Genomic DNA, 25,879 nt, shown 5'->3' with positions numbered 1-25,879 from the left:
GAAGAGATACAGTACAGAGTTCATGAAAGGAGAAGTTTGTGCCTTATGTCGACCAAAAGAAGGGATCGATTGGAATGGTGCATACTAAAGCATACAGTAAACTGGCCGTAAGTACAGTGACGAGTGTTTGTCAGTGCATCGGCAAGGTAACACACGTAGCTGTAGTGACGCAACCGGAACTGCTCGGATTACTAATGAGCGCAAGAGGTCGACGATTCGGCGAGCACCGGCGCCACTGCCGTGAAGCCTGCCGTACGCTGACCAGTGCTGCTTTGTCCTCGCCGAACGTAAGTCACATCTTCGCGTCTCGACATTTTCTTTCCTTTCCTTTACTTTTGTTGGATTCCCACGCAAGGCCTTTGCACTCAGCTGCACAAAACAAAATCGTATAACTGCAACAAATTGTAAATATACGTGCTTAACATTTTCAATGAAAGCAACAAGAAAGACTCACACATGACAATATGAAGAAGAATGTGTAAGTGATGGTATTAGAAGCAGGGATTTTGCCAGATGTTTTTCCATTCTAGGTAAGAATTTAAAATTAACGCCCCCTCTTTTTTAACACCATCCATCTCCCCAATATCAACCCTTCCCCTCCACCGCCATCAACATACACAGAACAACAATGTAAATTCCCTATTATACTTTTAATGATTAAACTAACGTGACCGGACGTCCTCACTTTCTGAGGAAAGCCCTCAATTCAACTGTCGCATGACAAATGACCTGCAAAGACAAAAATTAATATAGGGGCTGACGGAGGAGGGGCGGCGTTATGTATCAACTCGTAACATGATGGCAAGCCAACACACAAGCCCTTCTCTAGCGCTCGTCGTACGTGAAAAAGAGTTTGCTTCCGATTTGCATTCAGTAACTGGGGCTTTAGTTTTGAGGTAGGTAGACGTAATGTGTTTGCTTTCGTCGAGTAAGTAAGGACTTCTTAAAATAACTGTTCCGTACGCACTTGATAAAATGCTCTTTTTTAACTTTTCATATTTTTAATTTTTTCTCCTCATTTGGTCAACTTTTTCACTGTTTGATTCTAAAGTAATTTTTTCCGCCCTTTGCAGCCCATAAAATTGTGTCGCTCAAGGTGTTCCTGTTGGTAGTACCTGTCCTGGTTACAACTAACTGTCTATAGTTTTCTAGTGCAGCAGAGCATTAGCCTGTGTTAAACCTAGACAAATCTACTAGGTAGGTGGTCTAGAGGGTGAATCGCTTAACACATACACTGTAATAATTTCGGATCTGGAAGGCCGTATCGATTGCGGTTTCGACAGAACTGAATTGTAGCCAAAGGCGCATGTTTGGTGCTAATACACAGACTTTGAAACGTTGGCAGCAGTGAAGTTTTTTACATCAGTTACTAATTTTTAAATGGGACAGTGCCTGTTGATAACAAAATCCTAAAAGTAGGATAAATGTAAATGTCAGTGGTGATTGTTACTGGAAGCTAGTGCAAATAGGTTATGAGTTACCGTATTGTTAATTTGCAAACACGGACTGCTATTTGTCCCATGCTATTGCTTAGATGCTAGGCGGCGATGTTATATTCTTTTGCATTGTTTTATGTGTATACAGTGAATGCATTGCGACGCTCCGGTCACTTATTGTGGTGATAGTGGACTTAGCAAGTGTTTTGCAGATAGCACATGTGAAAAAAGCGGACATGCCCATGGTATATGGTGAATGTAGAAGTATGCCGTTAGTTCGTGTATCGTGTATGTCGAATGATATCACAATAAACTAAAACTTCGGACAATTACAGGTAATATGAAACGGCATGTTACGGCTGCCTGCGCTGCAATTTCCACTGAAATTCTAGAGCGTGTGCAGCATTCGTTGCATGGCAGACTGCAGGCTTTAAGGGTGCATTGGTTCTTTACGTGTCAGGCCCGACAGAGGTACTGCAGTCATCTCTTTTCTTGTCTTTCGCTTGTCTTAGACAATGTCCCATTTAACAACCCAACACCTCCGGAGACTTGCTTAGGGCTGCTCGTACGCATCCGTGTGAGATTCACATACATTTTTGTTACAACGTGGAACAAACAACTGTTCAACAAACAAATGTTCAAGCTGCGACATACTGTAATCTTCCTGCAGTAGATTTTTGCATTAAATAATTGTATTCTAAAGAAATACACGTTTGTAACTTAAAGCACGCTGTATATGGGCTGCATATTCGGGCCCCTGCCTAGTATTCCAATGTGTGACATCCACGTATAAATGACATCTTCCACTATCGAAATATCTGCAGTTCAAATTCTTCTAATAAACACTATCAAAAGTGTCTACGGCATTTGAGCGCCAACAGTTACTGAACGGTACTGGTATTACAAAAAATAAACGCCGTGCCCTGTAGCAGCGCGGTCTTTGCTGTCTTGCCACGGTTCGCGCTGCTCCCACCCCGTGCGAGGTTCGAGTCCTTCCTCGAGTGTGTGTATGTGTGTGTGTGTGTGTGTGTGTGTCTGTGTTGCCCTTACCGTAAGTTAGTTTAGTTTAGATTAAGTGGTGTGTAACACTAGGGACAGATGACCTCAGCACTTTGGTCCCATAAGAACTTACCACGAATTAAAAAAAAGAAAAATAAATAAAATAAAATAAATTAATTGAATTCTATTTGACTTGCGTAAATCCATGGATAAATGGCTGAAAGGATGGTTAGAGTTTTGTTTCCCAAACAGACTTTGTATATTACTGAAGTGGCCACAGCACAGTCATGCCTTCACACTTCCACTGATCATGGATATAAAATTCGGACAGTCGGAGTGTTGGCCATGTAATGTTGTTTGGTGTGAAAGCTCTGCGACAGGAAGCGAATCTCTCCTCAAACAGTCGCATTCGGGAGGACGACGGTTCAATACTGTCTCCAGCCATCCTGATTTAGGTTTTCCATGATTTCCCTAAATCGTTTCAGGCAAATGCCGGGATGGTTCCTTTGAAAGGGCACGGCCGTTTTCCTTCCCCATCCTTCCCTAACCCGAGCTTGTGCTCCGTCTTTAATGACCTCGTTGTCGACGGGACGTTAAAATACACTAAACTAAACTAATCTCCTCAAACAGTTTCAACTTATGGAGCACCATAGATTGTCGTGATTCTAACAAATAATTGAGCAGTTAAAGTTGTTCACAGTGTAATGCTTTCGACTAGAACGTGTCCCCATATTGGCTAGTCTTACATCGTTACTCCTTTCACTATCGATGGTGTTCTGCTTACTAAACGATACGAGGCAGCTAACTCACTCTTTGCTTCATTCGCTGTTTCTGTTATGTTTTCCTCAAAGGTAAAGCATTTTGTCCAAGTGAACTCCATGATATTTGACAGATGCGGTTCACGGAATGTTTCCACTGAACGACTGCATAGTTGCTGGTAAATTTTGTCTGTCGTATAAATAGCCGCTTAACTTTTGATGGCATTTATTTTAGCCTGCCGTTGCTTTAATCGTTTTTCAGTATGTATAGGATCTCTTGGGAATTCGTAGTCAAGTTCATTGCATTATGGTCTGCCTGATACTTTACTGTATCGTCGTCAAATATGAACTAGATACAAGTGTGGTATCTTACAGAAGTAAATACTAAACAGTATCGGACGCAAAAGGGAAGCCTGTGCAGGCCCAGCACAACGGGCTCCCTCACATTACTTCCTGTGTGCTGTTTGCACCCCAGTGCTGTTCTCAGATTTAACGTGTTGGCTCATGGCGCAGTGCTCCGCAGCAGCTGTGATTTGGCATGCAGCTAATGAGTGATGATACGTGTTATGGTCCGTCTCTAACCAAGAATAGTTGTTTAGAAAAGTGACAATAAAGCTGTGTGCAAGCCACGAATTTCCAAACATTTAGAGACGTTGAAAATCATCGCGTGCTCAAAATAATTTATCTATAACTGTTCAATGGTTAAGACTTGCTGCCTTCAAGTTTCTTTTATGTTTTCCACTTACTAAGATTTTGCTAGGTGAAAAATCGCTAATGGAATGTCTCAGAGCTGGAGCCTTATTTACTTTTGCCATTTGAGTTTCTGGAAATGTTTCTCAGTTACTATTTCTCCATTTGTAGGTTATAGGGAAGCAGTTGCAATAAAATTTCCGATGAAGTAGTATTTTGTGGTCAGTTGATTCTGAATACTACACTTCTTCAGTTCCAAATAAATGTGTTCATTTCTATCAAATTTTTGCATCTGGACTATTTTATATCGCCAGTGTAATATGTGCTACCATCGGTTAGCTCTAATAGTAAAACGAGGCTTATTACACGGAAGATTGATCACGGTCTCATAAGATACAGGTTTTGAAGTGAATAAATCTATGTGCTTCCTTTACTTCAGTTGTGACCTATATCATTGTAGTGAAATCCATTGCGGTATCCTGTATTTATTGCACAATCAAATCTTAGCTCATGCATGCAGTCGTCAAGGGACATCGAAGGCAAGATATTCATAGGTATTTAAACCATTTTTAACTACTCACTAACCGGTGGGATGTTGAGGAAAGCCATGACATTTATTGTTGTATTGTGCGTAAAACGTATCACATACAGTGTTCTGTCAAGTGAAGAATTTTTATTGAAATTAACATTCGGAAATTTATAGAAGTGCGTTTAGTTCTTGGAACTGTTTACTTCAAAATAACAACAAGTACAAAGTTCGCCAGCTGGAAAGAAGAGGGCGACGTCGGTTCAGAAGACGCTGCCTTTGGGAAGTTCTACAACCAGGTCCTTTGGAACTTCAGAAGTAACAAGACGCAATTTGTTTACGACACGGATGCAACCAAGTACCTGCAAATGGTGGATGTAATCTGAATGATAAATAAGGCAGACTGACTGCTTAAAACAGGTATCTACATAGTGTTAAACATTATTTTTGTGTGTAAACATTGTTAACTTCTGTTAACATAGAAAGAATCATGGACAGATAAATGAAAGTACTGCTGTTTTAATGATTTACAAAAATTAATGTCTGGAAAAGGGAGTGGAGACGATAGCAGTACAAAATTAGAGGATTCAAAGTTTCACAGTGGAGAGAGAGGAGCTGTTCCACAATGGCCTCGTAATTTTGATATCTGTAATATTAAAGTTGAACAAACTAATCTAAATCCAAGTAGTGAAGTTGTGACTAAGTACAGGTTGTCTCACAGGAACATAGTGATGTAAGGTTAAGTTTTAAGAATAATGAAATCTTAGCGGCGCTGGCTAGTCTGATCAATAGTAACATTGACAACAAAATCAGTGGTCTAGTTAGTAATGTGAACAGTAACATAAGTAGTTTGGGAAGAGATATGTTTACTAAGAATGACATAAATAGTTTAAAGGGTGAAATTGACTGTTAGATCAGTGGTTTGGCTAGTGATATTGACAACAAAATCAGTGATTTGGCTAGAAACAAGAGTGATATTGACAGTAACATAAGTAGTTTGAAAAGTGGAATGTGTGCTATTATTGACAGCAAAATTAGCAAGTTGGAAACAAGTTCTGATCTTAAGTTACAAAAATGTCAGGAGGACCCTGTGAAGGCCTTAAATGCAACAACTGAAAATGTTGGTAGCAATTAGGAAGCGATAATAAGTACAGTAGACAACAATTGTATAACTAGAATTAATTTTGTTGTAGATTACTGTGATGGGAAAGTAGAAGAAGCTGTTTACTTCTGTAATAAGAAAGCTAACAGTAATTTTTCTAACAGAATCTTAAATTCACCGAGCGAGGTGGCGCAGTGGTTGGACACTGGACTCACATTCGGGAGGACGACGGCTCATTCCCGCGTCCGGCCATCCTGGTTTAGGTTTTCCGTGATTTCCCTAAATCAATCCAGGCAAATGCTGGGATGGTTCCTCTGAAAGGGCATGGTCGACTTCCTTCCCCATCATTCCCTAATCCGATGAGACACATGACCACGCTGTCTGGTCTCCTTCGCCAAACCAACCAAGAAACCAATCTTAAATTAAAGTTACTGTAGCTGATTTTAAAAGAGAGTGGGAATCAGAGAGGAAAAACCTACAAGGGAAGTGCTTTACCACTATTGACAGTAAGACAGAAAATCTAGGTAAGCAATTCTTGGAACTTGAAACTCAGGTAAACAATGTGCAGAGTGTAAACTGTAGTGGTAATAATTGTAACTTATTTAGTAAATTGTAAGAGTTTTAATAGTTTTGAGAGATATGGTAATGTATATCCCTTAGATTTTATTAGGGAATTTAATAATCTGCCAAAGAATTGGAGTGACCAAGAGCAAATGTCTTTTGCAAGGGGGTACATGAAATCTGAGTCTTATAGTTGGACAGCTGAGATTTCAGAAAAATGTGCTTTATGGGAAGAGTTTAGGCAAGCTTTTCTAGACAAATATTGCTCTAAAGATGAGCAACAAAGTATGTTGTTCTGGGTTGGCGGCAGATATGAAGATAGGAAGGCAACGATTACAGAGTTTTGTGAAAAGTGGATTGGGAAAGTGAAGTATTTGGATCTTATTAGTGAGTCAATTATAATGGGACTGGAAAATAAGTTGCCAAGTAAAATAAAAGAATGGCTTACTCCAGCTCCTAGAGATAATATTAGCAAATTTATGGGTTACGTGGGAAGAACAGAGAGAGCACAGGTTGCAGTGGAAGGAAGTGGGTTTATGGAAATGGGGATAACCACAATAGAGAACCCCATGCTAACAGGAACTCCGGAGAGGAGTGAGAATACGATAATGATAGAAATTCTGCAGAGGGGAGAAATTATAGTTCTGACAATGTTCAGAGAAGTAATAGGAATTTCTAGAATGAGCACAGAAGAGACAGGAATTCCATAAGATAGAGGTTACAATAATGACAACAGTTATAGGAGTAGTAGGAATCTCCAAAATGATAGTGGGCATATTGAGCAAAGAAGAGGTAGCAACTACAGGAGATTTAGAGAGCAAAATGGGTGTAATAACGATAATGGTTATAGGAATTGTGGAAATTCCTGGAATGAAGCAGTACCAGACGATCAAGGGAGAGAGAGGTATGACAAATCAGACAACAGAGGGATAGAAACAACAGTGGGAGACACCACAATTTAAACTGACTTCTTCTCTAGTTGGGGTCTGCACAAGAGCAAGAGATTCAGCAGGGCCAAGATTTAGACAATTCAAACCAGTGTAAGCTATGACCATGACAACAGGACTAATGAAGATATTAGGGTAGCAAATATACAGGTAGATAATATAAAAATGGTTTCCTAAGAACAGGAACCAACAGATTTAATAGAAACTAATACAGAGAGCATAGATCATTCAGGTATTGATCAGTATGATGACAGAAATTGTAGGTTACAGTGTGAAAATCAGTGTTTTGCCTTATGGTCAGAAAAGGAAGACAGTGAACAGTTGGTTAGCCAGGCATTAGAAGGAGAGGATAGTGACAACACGGATGTTTTGGATAGTGATTCATCAAGTAATTGTGATACTAGTGAAGTTGATGAAATGTTTGAATTTGTGTATGATAAGAAAGATAACCTAATTAGCAGAGAGAGGATAATGGTTGAAGAAGTGAGTGATGAGGAAGATGCGTGGTTTGTAGGAAGTGTAACTGAGGAAGGGGCACATGTCACTTGACTGTAACAGATGATGTTTTTGGTGAAGCAGATGATAGTTTCTCTATGAGAAAAATCAATGAGGATTTGTTATATGAAGAGGACAGTAAAGATAACAATGATAGTAATTGGCATCCTATAGTTATGGCAAAGTGACAAGGTGCACCCATAAAATGCTTGTTGGACAGTGGAAGTGAATTGAATGCAATATCTCAGGAATTTTTTGACTAAATTAGAGACAATAAACAACTGATGGTCATGTATGTATCTGGGGTAACGGTAGTTGGTGCTACTGGTAAAATGACGAAGACGATTAAGCAGGAAATGTTTCTGTCTGTTGAAATTTGTGATCCGTTACTTGAGTGTAGATTTCTGCTGGTACCAGAACTCAGCCAAGACATGATTCTAGGGACAGGATTCTCGTGTAAATGGAATGTGAATACAGATTTTGCTGCCAGCAAATTTAGTTTTGTATGTAGTGGGAATAGATTTGAGATGAGTTTCATAAAGAAAATTATTGATGAAGAGAATAATGATTTAGGTTGTTCGTTGAAATATCTGTCCAATAATAATGTAAATGGATTAGATGAAGGAGAGAAAATGCAAAGGGAGATAGAGCAGAAAGTAAACAGTATTGAAGCTATAACCGAATAACAGGGGGAGGTGGGTCAGGTGTTAATGGAAAATAAAGAGGTTCAAAATGGCTCTGAGCACTATGGGACTCAACTGCTGTGGTCATTAGTCCCCTAGAACTTAGCACTACTTAAACCTAACTAACCTAAGGACATCACACACACCCATGCCCGAGGCAGGATTCGAACCTGCGACCGTAGCAGTCGCACGGTTCCGGACTGCGCGCCTAGAACCGCGAGACCACCGCGGCCGGCAATAAAGAGGTATTTTCAGGTAGGCCAGGGTTAGTAAAGGACTTTGAATGCAAATTGTCTTTTAAAGAACATGAACCTTTCCTTGTCAAACCCTATGCTATCCCGTCTGCAAGAAAGGAAGCAGTTAGGAGAGAAATTCAGAGGATGTTACAGTGAGGAATAATTGATAGATTTAACAGTAGATACAACAATGGTTGAGTCCTGATGAAAAAGAAGAATGTGGATGTGCGATTGATTTTAGATGTGAGGAAATTAAATGAGATAGTACTAAGAGAAAGTGATTGGTCTGCAAATATAGAAGGAATTCTACAAAAATTTCATGGTACTAGATACCTGTCATCATTCGATGTAATGTGTGGGTATTGGAATATTAAATTGAAAAAAGAGTCTAGACATTATACAGCATTTTTGCATGAAGGTAAAAGTTTTCAGTATTGTGTTGTGCCATTTGGGTTGAATTTGTCTTTTTGTATTTTTAACAGGGCTCTTGATAAGGTCTCAGGAGAGGAATTAAGTAACAAAATCACAGTGTATGTGGATGATGTATTAATTGCTGATGCAGATTGGTTTGAGCATTGTAGAGTCTTGGATGAAGAGGTGAAAACAATATTTAAAGGGAGCTGGAAGTTGAAATTAAGTAAGTCTGGATTTGTGAAGAAAGAGACAGTATTTTTAGGGAATGTGATTAATGAAATTGGGATTAGGCTAGAATCAACAAAGTTAAGGGCAATAGAAAATTTCGCAGCGCCAAAGACTAAAAAGGATTTAAAATCAATGTTTTGGTTATGTGGATTTTATAGGAGGTATGTATCAGACCAATCATTTAATCATCCATGTTTAAGGGGAGCCGGAGGTGATCAAATCCAAAAAATTACTATTTTTTTTGCTACCGAAAATTAATTGGAACATTCCTCTTTAATGTAAACTTTGAATTATTATTCTACTCGCCCTAGAAGTGGAGTTATTACCATTTTCGCCCACGCCTGCAGAGGAAATGGGCGGCCGCTGAATGCATCTAACGGCCTCTCGTGACTTCCTGGCGAACTGCTTGGGATTTTCGCTGCCTGTTACGCATACAGCGCCTTATGTTACGCATACAGTGAGTGTGCAAGGGTTGGCTACATTGTTTTCTGTCATAAATGAAGCGCTAAGAGCGCGGAACATCGTCTCTTTGCTGTTTACCGTTTCGAATTAGTTCAGTGTTGCTCCTGTTATTGGTAGTATTATACTTCTTGTGGAAAGCGTTGTTCTGCTTAAGATCCCACGTTTTAGTAACCGTGTATATAAGCAGAGGAAGAACGTAGGGAAAACAAAATTAACACTAATACCAAGTTGCGATACTACAATTACTGAAACAATGCTTCCTTCTGCTAAGCAACACATGGCCGGCCATAGCCCTGTGACATCTTCTAGCAAGAATCTGACTGATAGAAGTGACAGATTTCGTGAATATGTTTGTGACAGTGATGATATTAACGAAGTACTGAATATTGGATTATTATCTTCTGTGCTGAAAGAAAGTGTTCTGTGCAAAATGTGTTCAAGTGTAGGAGTGGGACTAGAGATAACAAAGCACTTTGGTTTAGCTTGTAAGATGAAGATAATCTGTGCATGTTCCAAGTATCAAGTGACTTTCTACAATTCACATGCCAGTCTCTTTGGTGAAAATGGACGATCTAGAGTGTTTGATGTGAATGTTCGGCTTGTGTATGGTCTTCGATCCATTGGAAAAGGGTCTGCTGCTCGTAAACTGTTTTGTGGTATTATGAACTTGCCATCGCCTCCATGCAAATTTGGGTACTACTGTGAACTGGTAGGATCCTCTGAAGATGTGGCTTTGAAAACCATGAAGGAAGCAGTGGAGGAATCTGTAGAAATGAGCGGTGGTTCTAGGGATTTGGTAGTGGCATTAGATGGTTCCTGGGAAAAGAGGGGTCATAAATCCCTTAATGGGGTTGTAACTGCTACTTGTGGTGATAGTGCAAAAGTGATAGATGTTGCAATATTATGAAAACATTGTAGGTGCAAAAATAAAAGCAAAGGTGTTCCCAGATACAACGTTAAGTACAAATACTACCTTGGGGATGGTGACTCCAAAGGTTTCAAGACTATAGAGGAACTGAAACCATATGGAAATGAATTTGTAGTTGAAATGTTGCAATTCATTGGGCATGTGCAAATGCGTATGGGTGCACGGCTTCGAAGGCTCAAACAAACTTTGGGTTCAAGTAAGTTCAGTGATGGAAAGACAATAGGAGGGAGAGGCAGGCTTACTGATGAGGTGATTGAACGTCTACAGAGATACTATGGGTACGCTATAAGGCAAAATACTACTAATAATAGTGACATGCGAAAAGCAGTCTGGGCATTGTTTCTTCATACTGCCTCTTCCTATGAATACCCTCAACACAGCCTGTGCCCAAAAGATTCCAAGTGAAAATATAATGCAAAAAAGGACTATGATCACATACATGGTTTGCCCGCAGCTGTGATAAATGCTACAAAACCAATTTTTCATGACTTAGCACAGCCAGGATTGTTACACAAATGTCTACACGGAAAGACGCAGAATCCTATTGAGAGCGTAAACAATTTGATTTGGAAAGTGATTCCTAAAAGGGTGTTTGTAAGCATAAGTGTTTTCAGGTGTGCTGCAGGGGAGTGTCATAGGACCGTTGCTATTCACAATATACATAAATGACCTGGTGGATGACATCAGAAGTTCACTGAGGCTTCTTGCAGATGATGCTGTGGTGTATCAAGAGGTTGCAACAATGGAAAATTGGACTGAAAAGCAGGAGGATCTGCAGCGAATTGACGCATGGTGCACGGAATGGCAATTGAATCTCAATGAAGACAAGTGTAATGTGATGCGAATACATAGAAAGATAGGTCCCTTATCATTTAGCTACAAAATAGGTCAGCAACTGGAAGCAGTTAATTCCATAAAATATCTGGGAGTACGCATTAGGAGTGATTTAAAATGGAATGATCATATAAAGTTGATCGTCGGTAAAGCAGATGCCAGACTGAGATTCATTGGAATAATCCTAACAAAATGCAATCCGACAACAAAGGAAGTAGGTTACAGTACGCTTGTTCGCCCACTGCTTGAATACTGCTCAGCAGTGTGGGATCCACACCAGATAGGGTTGATAGAAGAGATAGAGAAGATATAACAGAGAGCAGCGCGCTTCATTACAGGATCATTTGGTAATCGCGAAAGAGTTACGGAGATGACAGATAAACTCCAGTGGAAGACTCTGCAGGAGAGACGCTCAGTAGCTCGGTACGGGCTTTTGTTAAAATTTCGAGAACATACCTTCACCGAAGAGTCAAGCAGTATATTGCTCCCTCCTACGTATATCTCGCGAAGAGACCATGAGGATAAAATCAGAGAGATTAGAGCCCACACAGAAGCATACCGACAATCCTTCTTTCCACGTACAATACGAGACTGGAATAGAAGGGAAAACCGATAGAGGTACCCAGGGTACCCTCCGCCACACACCGTCAGGTGTCTTGCGGAATAAAATAAAAAAAAATAAAAAACACTGCACTTTGGCATTTATGATGCAATAGCAATCTACAACCAAGGGAACAGTGTGAAGTGTGAAGTTCTGAAGGCATTAGGATTTACAGCTGGGGTGAACACTGTACGAGCAGTAAGAAATATTGACAGAGAAAGGATAAGAAGAGCAGACAGAAGAGAAAGGGATATGAAGTGTGATGGAACAACAGGCCAGAAAAGAAGACAGAAGAAGCTTTTGGAGGATAAAGAAGACCCCGATGATCCATCCTGTAGTGCAGGAATGTATAGAGAAACTTTGACAGCCATTTCCCATAAATTAAACTTTTTCGAATATAAGGAACATTTTCTCAAAATCCACTCAAGTTCGAGAGATGAAATTTTTATACAGTACTCCTAGTGGTCAAACTTACATTGTAACACAGCCATTTGGCATTATGTTCAGTAGTTTGATTTAAGTTTAATTATAAAACAATTATTTGTAAAAAAATTGGGCCATTAATAAAAAAATAATGGGAAGGAAACTAGAAAAGATACTCCAAAATCCCTCTGTCATAACTGCAATGCTAAACCACTCAATATGTATAAAAAAAATTCAAATTTTTCTATTTGGTAGTTTATTCACAAATGTTCCTCAAACTTAGTGATTTTAACATGGGCAGCATAGACACCTCCGACTCCTCTTAAGCAATTTGTTAAAGAAAAATGTTCCTTGGAATTTGATGCAAGAGTGTGAGGAAGCATTTAGGAAACTGAAAAGAGAACTAGTGAATAGTTCAATGATATTTCATACTGATTTTTCTTTGTCAATTTGCATCAGTACTGATTCAATTTATAGCAGCTTAGGGGTAGAAATTTTTCGACTAGTCAATACAGAGAAAGAGGTTGAGTACACTACAATAGCGTTTGCAAGTAGGACATTACACCTTCATGAGAAGAACTACTATATTTCTGAATTTGAGGCTTTGGTCATTATATTCGGGTTTCGGAAATTTCCATGCTACTTGTTAGGTGAAAATACGAATATGAAATAAGATGGGACTTGAATGGTGAACTAACTGATGAAGCTAGAGTTAAGTAATGTATCAACTTAAGCAGAGTAAGAACCTGAGTGAGCAGAGAGGAGCTGAAATTGTTTAATAAATAATTATGAATTGGCTTTATCTAGGGATGACTGAAATTGAGGATTTTGTGGGCACAATAGTATTTGAGGAAATTAGTAGTAAATTTGAAGCTAACAGGAATCAAGTGTAGCTTTATGGTAGCAAGTTTCTGTGAGTGTTAGTTCTGTTTTGTGAGAGCATTTGGTTTAGGGGCTTCCACATTTCTAAAAAGGAAGGAAGTTTTGATTTTGCAGTGTGAATTATTATTATGTATATGCAAGGAATGTATCTAAATGTCTAATGTAGTGATAATCTCGTAGTTTTAAGTTCATGTACGAAATAGGTTATGAAATAGTGTCTGGTTGTATGTATTTATGTTTCCCTGGGACACAACATTGAATGAAAGGAGCACAGGAACTGCAGAAAATAGAGAGTGGATAAAGGACCATAGAAACCTAAAGGACTGCAAGAGTTGCCTGTGACTGTACATCAGTGAATGTGAATGGAAGCGCTGACAGACACTGAATTGGTGATGTGTTGAAAATTTCATTATTAATTTATTCAACATTAGGAAAAAGGATATGTGTATTCTTTTGAAAATGTAAACTTAAAAAGCAAATTTTTATAAATAAGGTTTTAGAGCTCATGATCAAATTATGAATAGGGAGAAAAATATGAAAAAAGTTTACAGATTTAGTATCAGTGTGATGATTTACCATTTTTCTTTCTTTCAAACTAGAAAAATTCATCAATTTCAATTTCATATAAATTTATTGATTGGCTATGGGAATGTGTGTGTGTGTGTGTGTGTGTGTGTGTGTGTGTGTGTGTGTGTGTGTGTGTGTGTGTGTAAAACATTCCAGGCTTATGGTTAACACAACTGCATTATGTATTACTAGATCAATACTCTCATATCTCCACCTACAGTTAAATTCAATTGCTTTTAGATAATAGGAAAAAGGCTTTTAGAACAGCAAAACCACACAATAGTAGTGATGATACCCATTGTACCATAAACAATCAAAATCAGATTCAGGAAATTAATATATTCAAAATGTTTAGATAAAAGAATAATATATTTCGTCCACATTATCTGTATCTCTATCTGAAGCCTAATTAACAAAATGTAGATACTTGATCGCTTAGCATTGTTAATATGCTTATTTCTGCCATTTCAATATTAATGTGATTTTTAAGTGTAGAAAATGTCTTAAACTTGTTTTAGCAAAGCAGGGATTATTATAGTGTGTTTGATAACGTTGTGAAACTATTTCATATTATAAATTACGTTTTGCATTATTGTAAGCAGTAGTACATTGTAGAAAGTGTATAAATACTCGGCGTTGAGTATTGTTAGGGCAGATCAGTGTTGGACCCACTAGAGGACAGATAAGTGTGTACAGCTGAGATAAGTTCTTGGTGCATTATTCAGGTTTGAATTTACAATAGAGCAACTTGTGTGTTGGACATTGTCTAAAACAGCATATTAGAACAGTGCAGTGCCTGATAATTTCAGAGAATTAAACAGTTTGATTTAATATGGTATTGCAAAAGGCAGAATGATATGTGACTTTATATTCGTACTTTGTTGAGTATTAGTGTTGAACAATGCAAAGGATCTCACACACGCATTTCTATCAGATTACTGCATCTGGACTATTCAATATCGCCAGTGTAGTATGTGCAACCACCAGTTAGCTGTAGTGCTACCAAGGAGGCTTAATACACTGAAGATTAGTCATGAGAGCATAAGATACAGTTTTTGAAGTGAATTAATCTATGTACTTACTTTACTTCAGCTGTGGCCAACATCATTCTAGTGAAATCCATTATGGTTTCCTGTATTTATTGCAGAAGCATATTTTGGCTGATGTATGCAGTCGTTAAGGGACACCGAAGGCAAGATGTTCACTGGTATTTAAACCATTTTTAACTACTCACTAACCTGTGGGACGTTAACACGTTTTTTCCGCACGCTATCCGAGATTAGAATAATAGAATGTTGTTGTGAAGGTGGTTCGATTAATCCTCTGCCAGTCACTTAAGTGTGATTTGCATTAGCCGTGTAAATGTAGAGATAGATAATAAATGGTCTTGTCTTTTTCGTAGCAAAACAGTCCGCCACCTGAGTCCTTTCCTGCTCCACATGACGGATTTTCTGTGGAAACTTTCTCTGCCAATCGTAAATGCCCTAACATTGAAATCCATTGAAATCCCGGTACTTTACTCCTTCTCAATTCCTTTCCGCCAATCGGACATTTTGTGCCCACTCCAGACGCCTAAAAGTTATATGCATCCAGCATGAGGGGTACCATGCACTGTTCACATGATCATCTGCGTCACTGGTTTGTTTGTATCCATTTGGAAATTCTGATATGCAGTTTTCCAAAGCTTCTTTCTGTCTCACTGCAGTGGCCTCCTACTTTCTCTCCTGCATGAGTCACCTGGCATGCATTCATTGGCTCACGCCACAGAGCACCACCTAAGAGACTTTCGTTGTACTGTCTGTGTTTTTATTTTTATTTATTCGTCACGTTCCGTGGAGGAGCAAATCTCCAAGGTCATGGAATGTGCAGCACATTAATTTAATATTCTGCTATACACTCCATCATAGCCATGAGAGTACTTAGTCTTCAGTGGTTTAATTACTAACTCAATCTCCCTCTTGTCTGTATCACAGAGAAGTATTTCAGTATTAATCTTGGAAAAGTGGCAAGATAATTACATGATTTCCTGTAGAAGATAAATTTTTATTTATTTCACCTGAAATTCTCAGAAAATTATTGTTAAATACTGTACATATATCTGATTTATGAGTAACAGAAATAATTTTACAGCGAACTGATTTTATATCGTTGACCTTGTGCTGCTGACCTGACACTTCCTTCACAAATGGTTCAAATGGCTCTGAGCACTATGGGACTTAACATCTATGGTCATCAGTCCCCCACTTCCTTCACAACTAACCATATGGTTTTAATTTTATCCTGTGAGCTAGCTATTCCTCTTGCCTACCACATACTTTTTGCCTTCCTAATAACATTTTTAAACACCTTACATTACTGCTTGTAATGGGCTACTGTAGCTTGATTGTGACTGCTTCTAACATTTTGATATAATTCCCACTTTGTTCTACATGATATCCTTATTCCACTACTCAGCCACCCGGGCTGCCCATTACTGCTAGTACCCCTTTTAGAATGTTCTAATGGAAAGCAACTCTCAAATGTGTTAGTGAAATCATTGTGTTTATCATCTATGTTACTGGCACTATTAACATCCTGCCACTCTTGTTCCTTGACAAGGTTTAAAAAACTGTCTGTTGTTGTTGGATTAACTTTCCTACATAGTTTGTAATTACATATACCATTGGTTCTAGTACAAAAGCCTTTTTGTGTTAAAATTTGTGCAACATGGTCTGAAAGGCCATTCATGCTCTTACTAAAAGAATGCCCATCAAGTAATGAAGAATGAATAAAAATATTGTCTATGGCTGTGCTACTGTTCCCCTGCACCCTAGTTGGAAAAAAACACAGTTTGCATCAGATCATATGAATTTAGGAAATCTACCAACATCATTTTCTTTGCACCATCATACACAAAATTTATATCGAAGTCACCATATATAACTAGTTTCTGGTACTTCCTATAAAGTGAATGGAGAACCCTCTCTAGCTTGAGCAGAAATGCTCTGAAGTCGGAGTTAGGGGACCTATAAACAACAGCAATTAGAAGTTCAGTTTCATTAAAGTCAACTACAGATGCACAAGATTCAAATAACTGCTCAGTGCAGTGTCATGATACGTCTATGGACACCAATGGAATATTGTTCTTTACATACAGAGCCACTGCCCCACCCTGCAAGGAATTCCTTGAAAAACAGCCAGATAATCTGCAGCCTGATAAAGTAAGTCTCTCAATTGTCAAATTATTTAAGTGGTGCTCTGATATACCAACAATTTATTAGTCAACATCTGTAAACAGTTCGCTAACTGCATTTCTAGTACCCCTTATATTTTGATGAAATATGCTAATTCCTTCTCTACTTGGAATCATTATGTTCTCAGAACATGAACCCTTAGTTAGAGGGACTTCCTTTAAGCAGGTATCCCCATCAGCTGACTTTAATCTAAAAAAATTGCAGCTCTAACACCAAGTGCTACAGGAATTTTTCCATGAGTGACACAACCATCACCCACTAAACTGTTACCTATAAGCTTAGCCTGCATCCCCTTCCCTTCCCTTTTGAGGTGCAGGCCATGCCTAGTGAAACCTGATCTACTGATAGACCCAACTGGCACCCCTGAGATGTGACCCATGCCACCAGCGCTCTCCCCAGCCCCAAGTCATCGCGGCTAACAACTGCATTACGGTGAGGTCGATCATGACGCTGAAACAGCTGCATGAAATGCACATTAGTGCCACCAGTTTTAGTAGCTATCTTAACCAGGTCACCACCTACATCATATTCCCGATCCCTACTGAGACTGTTCCCTGGCCCACCCACCATCACTACCTGATCCTCCTTCGTAAAACCCTCACATAACTCCCCCATGCTGTCAGTCACGTGAGCCAACCCTGCACTTGGCTTCACAATACTGGTGACCTGGTACTCACTCCCCAACAGTTTCTACAACTGCTGGCCCACACCTGTACCATGGGAACTACCTGGCAGCAGAACCTTCTTCTGTCTGCTAAACTTTGCGACTAACCTAGCCTTAGGACTGCTGCATGTTCCGTACATCTACAGCTACACAAAGTTCCTCTCCACTCAAAGCTAACAGTTGGTCATATCTATTGCTTCCAAACAAAATGTTTCCACTAGCTGCTTGTTTCATTTCTTGCTCATTGACATGCAGTATATAGGACCAATGTGTTAATACACTCGATTGAGTGTCATCCCTTTGCAATACATACTCACAGGCAAATCTGCTCATTTTAGCTGAAGTTAGTTAGATGTCATATTTATCTTCCTATTAGGATGTATAAAAACTCTCATGTTAGTCTGCCACATTACATATCCTCCTCCTTCCGTGTTCAATTTTGTGCTGGATCAATCAGTGGTTGAAAAACTGATTGGAGTCAGTGCAAAATTTATTGCAACTGCTGACTGTAATAATTGACATATTTACTGACAAACTTCCTATTCTAATATATGGTATAACCAAACATTGGTCCGATCCAATCTCCTTATCGTTACATTTTACATTGCAATTGATCTCATGTTTACGAATTTGAGCTTTAAATTAATTTTTTTCCAAAATTTAACATATATTTCTAATTTTCTGATTCAATACAATTATGAACTAATCTGAGGTCGTTTTCATTTTGTATATTTGTCTATGTTTTGATTTTAATTTACATTCATACAAATCTAAGCTTGTCTATAAATTTGAATCATTTCTAAAATTTTTAATGGATATGTATTGAATTTCAGGAAACCTTCGTTTAAGATTATCCTTCCCTCTTTTCAATATTTTTTCCTTTATCTTTACCTTTCATATTAATCATAACCTAAGAAAGTTTCATTTCTTACAATAATTTTTTCGATTTATGTTAAACTGAAACACATCATCCTCAGGATTTTACAGGCATTATCCTATTCATAAACACATTTACACCCTCCAAAAATCTTAAATTTACGCATTATAACTTTACAAAAATTTTCAGATTTGACTTTTACAAACATATTAAGTTTTTAATCCTACTAATTGCATTGCAAAATTTAAATTGACATAATGGAATAGCTAAAGCCATTCGTATTTATACCCTATATTTCTAACAAGCACATCACACATTAGAATGTTACCTCCCAAGAAAGTTCTGCACTGGCTGTATCAATGAGTTTTATTAAATTTGCAAGCGGTTTTGCACCACTTATCGGTGCATCCTCAGGCAATATACGCTATTTATAACATGGTAACGTTGAACATCGCCCTGTAGCCACTCTCCACTATTCAATATACAGTCATCTGGTGAAAGTGGTAGTTACAATTAAAAATATTTTTTAAAACAGTTTTTAAATGATGGGAGCGGCGATGACCATCCAAGGTGAGAGGAGCCAGCTTGCATGGTCTTCAGCGCTCCCATCATTTAAACTTTTTTTAATTTTGAAATTTTAGCTAATGCTTTCACCAAATGACACTATATTGGACGTGAGTGGCAGGGAGTGACTACAAGGCAATGTTCAACGTTACCATTCTATAAATAGCGTTTTATTGCCTGAGGATGCACCGATAAGTGGTGTGAAACCAGTCGCAAATTTAATAAAAATCATTGACTCAGCCAGTGAGGAATTTTCTTTGGAAAGATGTCGAAGTCTTACTTCGGTTGCCCACCCTACAAAACGACATGTACTAAGAAAGTGTTAACATTAGGTCTTCTTAACTTAGACATGTTGAAAATTATGAATTACAAGGGAATACTATTGATATGTCAAAATAAAAATTTTGAAAGCATCGTTATTAAAGCTCTTTTGCTGACACACAAAAGTCTTCAGAAATTAAATATTTTTAAACACAATCTTGAAATTTATATTTTTTTTCAGCTTAATCGGATAATAGTCGGTCACAGACAGTTCTTTATCCTATATCTTTAACATGGTTCCCTGAGGTCATTACTGTCTTTTTCATGCATCTCGACATGTCTCCATCAAACATGGAATGATGGTCGGCCGCATTCCTTGACATGTTTCTGGTGAGCATGGAATGATGGCCGGCTGTGTGTCCCGCCGCGCCTCCGCTGAGCATGGAATAACGGTCGGTAGAGAGAAAGGTTACTGAAAGTCTGAGTGCATCATGAATGAGTGGTTGCCTTTGTCCCATGTCGCATGTGGCCATGGCGATGTTGTGTGGGAGATCTATTCTTGGCAGCATAAAAACTTATCTTCTTCATTCGTCGAATCTTCATGCTGGTCCATCGTTGGTCAATCTGTCTCTAGGTGTCTATACGAGTAGTATCTCTCATCCTTCGCTATGACATCTGAAAGTGTTGCAATTTGGCATAAGGAATATTGGAAATTTGTACTGCTAAGACAGTTAAAATTGAATTGTTTGTTGATAGTTAAATGCAATAATAGTCTTGTATGGGAAGGTATTTGGAAAGGTTTCTTTATCTCTTCTGGTCCAGGCTCTTTTTTCCTCCAAATCTCCTGTGTTGCATCTTCAATTCTTGTTGCATCTTGCTGTCTTCTCACTTGTGGCTTCGTTCTCCTCTGAACCAGGAATTGGGATTGAAGACCTGTTTAACCTCATTATTATTTAATCCGTTATTATGGTGTCTTCTTTCAAAATGGTGTGTATCCTGTGTTCTATTGGGAAGCTCATCTAGATAGATTGGACAGCATTCCCTCCTTTCCTTGCTTACTCCCATGAGGATTCAGGAATGTTTTGCAGTTGTTGAATTCCGTATGGTATGATAACAGGTTCAGGTATTCTGAACATTGCATCTCTTCTTCTGGTGAACTTAAAAACCTGATCGTCCATGATGTAATGTGTCTGCCTCCATTCTGGTTCGGTGGATATCCATCATCTCTCCTTATGCTGCTCTAAACAGTTTGTGATGGAAGTGCCAAGCATCTAACACTTTTGTAAAACGGTTGTTATAACTCTTGTATGTGGCTTTTATATGAATAAAATTCACATCATGGTACATTTTGATTGTATCCAGGATGCATCGTAGATCTCCAAACTTTTCCACAGAGTTGTTATCTCCTTGGACTGTTGCTTCCACCAATGCCTCTTCTCTTGTCATCTCGTAAGCTGACATACCAGCCACTCACACTCAGTGTGCCTTCCTCTCTCACCTAACTGCTCTCCTCAGTCCTGATGTCGATCTGGCTGCAATGATGCTGCAAGTATTGGGGCAAGGCGGCTCCTACACCAAAGTACCGTTATTCAAGATCGCGGCGATGATGTCACCCAACCCCAAGGCGGACTCTACACCAAAGTACTGTTATCCAAGATGGCGGGAATGTGTCAGGCCCCTATGCCATGATCCCATCCCGGGAAGTTCAAATTCCATCAGGACAATGCAGCCTATAAAAACCTAAGAAAATGGCAGGAAAGAAAGGTCATTTGTGTTACCTCCACTAACCCAAGTCATCTGACTGCCACCTCATCTTAGGAACTGGCGCCAAGTTTGAACTTTGGCGGGAAGATTGGTCAATTGGGCTACCTCTAATAAACTAAGAAAATGGCAGGAAAGAAAGGGCACTTGGGTTACCTCCACTAATCTAAGTTAACCGTCTTGTCCTAGGAAATGGTGGGCAGTTTGAATTTGGTCAGTAAAGAAAGGTCACTTGGGCTATCTCTACTAACCTATCTAAATGGCAGGAAAGAAAGGGCAGTTCCACTAACCTAAGTCATCCGACCACTACCTCCTTCTAGTAGGGAATGGTTGGGGAGAGGATTCGACCAGTTCTGGACATAAGTCTTTAGTTGAACAATTTCATGCAGTACAGCTATCTACTGTGTTCATCATGGGGACCAGTTTCCAACTTACCTAGTACACAGTACTGTCACCAGAGGGCGCTGTCATCCAATATGTTGTTGTTGTTGTCTTCAGTCCTGAGACTGGTTTGATGCAGCTCTCCATGCTAATCTATCCTGTGCAAGCCTCTTCATCTCCCTGTACCTACTGCAACCTACATCCTTCTGAATCTGCTTAGTGTATTCATCTCTTGGTCTCCCTCTATGATTTTTACCCTCCATGCTGCCCTCCAATACTAAACTGGTGATCCCTTGATGCCTCAGAACATGTCCTACCAACCGATCCCTTCTTCTGGTCAAGTTGTGCCACAAACTTTTCGACAATCCTATTCAATACGTCCTCATTAGTAATGCTATCTACCCATCTAATCTTCAGCATTCTTCTGTAGCACCACATTTCGAAAGCTTCTATTCTCTTCTTGTCCAAACTATTTATCGTCCATTTTTCACTTCCATACATGGCTACACTCCATACAAACACTTTCAGAAAAGACTTCCTGACATTTAAATCTATATTCGATTTAACAAATTTCTCTTCTTCAGAAATGCTTTCCTTGCCATTGCTACGCTACATTTTATATCCTCTCTACTTCGACCATCATTATGTCCCTCGACACTTATAACTGCCATCTGGTTTCTGTACAAATTGTAAATAGCCTTTCGCTCCCTGTACTTTACCCCTGCCACCTTCAGAATTTGAAAGAGAGTATTCCAATCCACAATTTCAAATGCTTCCTCTAAGTCTACAAATGCTAGAAACGTAGGTTTGCCTTTCCTTAATCTAGCTTCTAAGATGAGTCATAAGGTCAGTATTGCCTCTCGTGTTCCAGTATTTCTATGGAATCCAAACTGATCTTCCCCGAGGTCAGCTTCTATTAGTTTTTCCGTTCGTCTGTAAATAATTCGCGTTAGTATTTTGCAGCTATGGCTTATTAAACTGATAGTTCGGTAATTTTCACATCTGTCAACACCTGCTTTCTTTGGGATTGGAATTATTATATTTTTCTTGAAGTCTGAGGGTATTTTGCCTGTCTCATACATCTTGCTCACCAGATGGTAGAGTTTTGTCAGGACTGGCTCTCCCAAGGCCGTCAGTAGTTCCAAGGGAATGTTGTCTACTCCAGGGGCCTTGTTTCGACTCAGGTCATTCAGTGCTCTGTCAAACTCTTCACGGAGGATCTTGTCTCCCATTTCATCTTCATCTACATTCTCTTCCATTCCCATAATACTGTCCTCAAGTACATCACCCTTGTATAGACCCTCTATATACTCCTTCCACCTTTTTGCTTTCCCTTCTTTGCTTAGAACTGAGCTCTTGATGTTCATACAAGCGGTTCTCTTATCTCCAAAGGTCTCTTTAATTTTCCTGTAGGCAGTATCTATCTTACCCCTAGTGAGATAAGCCTCTACATCCTTACATTTGTCCTCTAGCCATCCCTGCTTACCCATTTTGCACTTCCTGTCGGTCTCATTTTTGAGACGTTTATATTCCTTTTTGGCTGCTTCATTTACTGCATTTTTATATTTTCTCCTTTCATCAATTAAATTCAATATTTCTTCTGTTACCCAAGGATTTCTACTAGTCTTCGTCTTTTTACCTACTTGATCCTCTGCTGCCTTCACTACTTCATCCCTCAAGGGTACCCATTCTTCTTCTACTGTATTTATTTCCCCCATTCCTGACAAGTGTTCCCTTATGCCCGAAATCCTGTACAACCTCTGGTTCTTTCAGTTTATCCAGCTCCCATCTCCTTAAAGTCCCACCGTTTTGCAGTTTCTTCAGTTTTAATCTACAGGTCATAACCAATAGATTGTGGTCAGAGTCCACATCTGCCCCTGGAAATGTCTTACAATTTGAAACCTGGTTCCTAAATCTCTGTCTTATCGTTATATAATCTATATGATACCTTTTAGTATCTCCAGGTTTCTTCCATGTATACAACCTTCTTTCATGATTCTTAAACCAAGTGTTAGCTATGACTATGTTGTGCTCTGTGCAAAATTCTACCAGGCGGCTTCCTCTTACATTTTTTAGCCCCAATCCATATCCACCTACTACGTTTCCTTCTCTCCCTTTTCCTACACTCGAATTCCAGTCACCCATGACTATTAAATTTTCATCTCCCTTCACTATCTGAACAATTTATTTTAGTTCATCATACATTTCTTCAATTTATTCGTCATCTGCAGAGCTAGTTTGCATATAAACTTGTACTGCTGTAGTAGATGGGGGCTTCGTATCTATCTTGGGCACAATAATGAGTTCACTATGCTGTTTGTAGTAGCTTACCCGCATTCCTATTGTCCTATTCATTATGAAACCTACTCCTGCATTACCCCTATTTGATTTTGTGTTTATAACCCTGTAGTCAGTTGACCAGAGGTCTTGTTCCTCCTGCCTCCGAACTTCACTAATTCCCACTATATCTAACTTTAACCTGTCCATTTTCCTTTTTAAATTTTCTAACCTACCTGCCCGATTAAGGGATCTGACATTCCACGCTTCGATCCGTAGAACACCAGTTTTCTTTCTCCTGATAACGACGTCCTCTTGAGTAGTCCCCGCCCGGAGATCCGAATGGGGGACTATTTTACCTCCGGAATATTTTACCCAAGAGGACGCCATCATCATTTAACCTTACAGTAAAGCTGCATGCCCTTGGGAAACATTACGGCCGTAGTTTCCCCTTGCTTTCAGCCGTTCGCAGTACCAGCACAGCAAGGCCGTTTTGGTTATTGTTACAAGGCCAGATCAGTCAATCATCCAGACTGTTGCCCCTGGAACTATTGAAAAGGCTGCTGCCCCTCTTCAGGAAGCACACGTTTGTCTGGCCTCTCAACAGATACCCCTCCGTTGTGGTTGTACCTACGGTACGGCTATCTGTATCGCTGAGGCACGCAAGCCTCCCCACCAACGGTAAGGTCCATGGTTCATCATCCAAGATAATGAACATGAAGTCAACTGATCATGGGAGTACAATCATCTAAGATGGTGGCAAACAGTGTGTTCACCATGAGATGTATTGTCCAACTTCTCTAGTATACAGTACTGCCACCAGAGGGGTGGTGTCATCTCTCCTGTGACATAATCTAAGATGGAGGACTTGAGGGGGAAAATGGCTTGAAAATAACTCAGCCTGCGCTGGGATGCTGGAGAGAGTGTACTTTATTTATTTTAGTTTAATTTATGTAGGGATGGAGTACATTTACCACACTGATACAGAACACAGGCTTTGACATGCTTGGGCTCATTCCATTCAGCCCACAGACCTGTAAACTTCTCCTAAATAACACTCAGCAGACACGCAAAAGCTCCTAAATTACCCAATTAATTTCAATACAGACATGCAAACTCTTCCTAAATAATGCAGTACACAGATGTGCAGACATGAAATCTACCAGAAAACTGCCCAAATAGTGCATAGCACAGCCTACAGACCCAGTCGCAAAACAATGCAACAGACGTAATCAACATGCACAAGCACCATCCATCACTCCCTGCCCAGTAGACAGCATAAGAGGCCACCTGCAGACCCACGAAGTGATGTGGCCGTCAGCTGTCAAACTACGCTCAGGTGCCCATTCACGCCCCTTAAGCATGAGGCGGCGACATCCCGTTCATACTTGATACCTGAAAAATTGCTCTCGAAATACGTGTTCACCTAGGCACCATTGTTGACTCAACTGGACAGGTGCAAAGACATATTTGCAGAGCACACTAACACAACCACTAGCCACTGCCAGACGCAATCCAGCACGTCCCATTGCTCTCACACTGCTGCTGCCAACAGCGACTGGGTGAAAGTTATTTCTATTTTGGAGTATACAGTTAGAGTTCTCCAAGTGTTATACTAACATCACAGAACTCCAATGCTCACTCACGCTGGTCACATATACGAGACACCATTGCTGAAGCGATACCTGGGAATACTGACATTTATGAATAGCACAAGGCACATTGTTCCTAGTGCTACATGAGCGACGTGTCTAACCATGCTTAACGGCTCAGCGTGACTGACACAACTCCGCAAATAGCGTGCGCGTAGCTACAAACCAACACAAGCGCATCTAACAAGGTTCTCAATCTTATACTGATGTCACATGACTATGTAAAAAATAAGAACGGAGTCTACTCTCAGAAATTGTATAGTGTCCAGAAATAGTTAATGCTCGCATTATTGATGTGTCAGGTTATATGCAGGGAAATTCTTGTCACAACAGGAATTGTTTACGAAAATAGCAAAGAATAACATCAAATGCAATCTTCCTCACAGGCCTAACATGGCGCCCCATCCATCATGCCTTACCCTTCCTGCTTTCAACAC

At 39.5% G+C, this 25,879-nt stretch overlaps 1 protein-coding gene across 1 annotated transcript in view; it reads left to right on the top strand.

Annotated features, from left to right (window-relative positions):
- The first annotated feature begins 317 nt into the window (after positions 1-317).
- Positions 318-25,879, top strand: part of LOC126285031 (fatty acyl-CoA reductase 1-like) — a 133,294-nt gene continuing 107,732 nt past the window's right edge. The window contains exon 1 of the mRNA XM_049984355.1: positions 318-530. The gene's annotated coding sequence lies outside the window, so the exon portion shown is untranslated. The remainder of the gene's footprint in view (positions 531-25,879) is intronic.

This window comes from Schistocerca gregaria, chromosome 8 (genome assembly GCF_023897955.1).
Source record: "Schistocerca gregaria isolate iqSchGreg1 chromosome 8, iqSchGreg1.2, whole genome shotgun sequence".
NCBI lineage: Eukaryota > Metazoa > Arthropoda > Insecta > Orthoptera > Acrididae > Schistocerca > Schistocerca gregaria.
The sequence above is the reverse complement of the archived record's forward strand: the minus strand, read 5'-3'. Positions and strand labels throughout refer to the sequence as shown.